At 39.0% G+C, this 2,533-nt stretch overlaps 1 protein-coding gene across 3 annotated transcripts in view; it reads right to left on the bottom strand.

Moving 5' to 3' along the window:
- NCOA3 (nuclear receptor coactivator 3) overlaps positions 1–2,533 on the bottom strand; it is a 123,756-nt gene that overhangs the window by 110,794 nt on the left and 10,429 nt on the right. The gene's annotated exons all lie outside the window — the stretch shown is intronic.

The following is a 2,533-nucleotide window of genomic DNA, read 5'->3' as shown; positions in this document are numbered from 1 at the left end:
TGTAAAGAGCAATATCGCATAGGAACCTGGGATGTCAGGTCCATGAATCAAGGCAAATTGGAAGTGGTCAAACAGGAGATGGCAAGAGTGAACGTCAACATTCTAGGAATCAGCGAACTGAAATGGACTGGAATGGGTGAATTGAACTCAGATGACCATTATATCTACTACTGTGGGCAGGAATCCCTTAGAAGAAATGGAGTAGCCATCATGATCAACAAAAGAGTCCAAAATGCAGTACTTGGATGCATTCTCAAAAATGACAGAATGATCTCTGTTCGTTTCCAAGGCAAACCATTCAATATCACGGTAATCCAAGTCTATGCCCCAACCAGTACCGCTGAAGAAGCTGAAGTTGAACGGTTCTATGAAGACCTACAAGACCTTTTAGAACTAACACCCAAAAAAAAAAAAAAGAAGATGTCCTTTTCATTACAGGGGTCTAGAATAAAAGAAGTCTTATATCTCAGTAAGATAAACCCAACTTAAAAATGGGCAAAAGATATGAACAGACACTTCACCAAAACAGATACACCAATGGTAAGTATGCAGGTGCAAATATTTTCAACATCACTAATCATTAAAAAACTCAAAGCCACAAATGAGCTACCACTACATACCCACTAGAATAGCTAACATTAAAAAGACTGGCCATACGAAGTGCTGGTGGGGATGTGAAACAACTTGAACTATCACAAACTGCTGGGAAAAATATATAATGGTACAATCATGTTGAGAGACAGGTGGCAGTTTCTTAAAATTTTTAAATGTTACACACTGCTAGGCTTGGCATCCCAGACTTTCACATACCTTCTCCCCATCCCCGGGTTCAGTGAAATAAACAGTATTTGGAAAATTGGCGGTGGGGGGGGGAACACACACATTCCATTCCTGGACATTTACTCAAAAGAAATAAAAGTATTTGTGCACACACAAGGCCTTGCAACACACATGTCATAAAAGCTCTATTTCTTTTTTTTTTTTTTTTTTTAAAGCTCTATTTCTGATAACCAAAAACTGGACACAACCCAAATGTCCATCAATAGGTAAATGGATAAATAGTGATATACCTATATAACACAACAGTACTAGACAATAAAAAGAAATGAAACTATTAATATATGCAACATGAATAAATCTCAACATCACTATAAGTGAAAGAAGCCACTAAAGAAAAAGTACATATTGTACATATAACTCATTTATAAAAAGCTCTCAAAAATAAAGCTAATCTTCAGTGACACAAGGCAGATGAGTAACTGCCTGAAAATGGGGGAGGGAGGGATTACAAAGGAATTCAGGAGGGATCAGATTTTGGACTTCAGAGGTAACAGATACTTCCACTAAATGTAATTATAGTGGGTTCATGGGTAGACACATTTATTAATACATCAAAACCCAAATCTCACAATTTAAATATATGCAATTGTCAATTACACCTCAAAGTTGGAATAAAAATGCAAGAAAAAAGGAAAATTATGGCAAACTATAGTGATAGAAAGCAGAACAGTGGATGATTGAACACAAAACCCTAAAGAAGCCTGAATGCAAATGAGCAAGAACTTTCTGGGGTGATGGAAATCCTCTGTATTCTGATTGTAGTGACAGTAAAACTGTTTACACCCATCAAAACTCAAACTGCACACTTAAAATGATTGAATTTTATTATAAGAAAATTACACCTCAATAAAGCATCTAGTCAAGGCTATGGTTTTTCCAGTAGTCATGTATGGATGTGAGAGTTGGACTATAAAGAAAGTTGAGCACCAAAGAATTGATGCTTTTGAACTGTGGTGTTGGAGAAGACTCTTTAAAGTCCCTTGGACTGCAAGGAGGTCCAACCAGTCCATCCTAAAGATGAGTCCTGGGTGTCCACTGGAAGGACTAATGTTTGAAGCTGAAACTCCAATACTTTGGCCACCTGATGCAAAAAGCTGACTCATTGGAAAAGACCCTGATGCTGGGAAAGATTGAGGGCAGGAGGAGAAGGGGACGACAGAGGATGACATGGTTGGATGACATCACCGACTCAGTGGGTTTGGGTAATCTCTGGGAGCTGGTGATGGACAGGGAGGACTGGCGTGCTGCAGTCCTTGGGCTCGCAAAGAGTCAGACACAACTGAGCGACTGAACTGAACTGAAAGCAGATTTCTAAAATTTAAAAGAGCACATCCAAATGTTATCTAGGCACCTTTTAAACATCTTCAAATATACTAAAAGGAACAAATATATATAGTTACAACATATTATAGCCTATCACCTCATTAATCTACGCTAACTCAAATGGTAAAGAATCTGCCTGCAATGTAGGAGACCCAGGTTAAATCCCTGGGTTGGGAAGATCCCCTGGAGAAGGAAATGGCAACCCACTCCAGTATTCTTTTTTTTTTCCCCCCCAATTATTTATGTATTATTTATGTACTTATTTTGGTTGTGCTGGGTCTTTGTTGCACAGGCTCCCTCTAATGCAGCGATCAGGGGCTGGCTACTCTCGAGTTGTGGTGTGAGGGCTTCTCACTGTGGTGGCTTCCCT

This window comes from Bison bison, unplaced genomic scaffold (genome assembly GCF_000754665.1).
Source record: "Bison bison bison isolate TAMUID 2011002044 unplaced genomic scaffold, Bison_UMD1.0 scf7180017864038, whole genome shotgun sequence".
In the NCBI taxonomy this organism is placed as follows: domain Eukaryota; kingdom Metazoa; phylum Chordata; class Mammalia; order Artiodactyla; family Bovidae; genus Bison; species Bison bison.
This window is presented reverse-complemented; position numbering and strand designations above follow the sequence as displayed.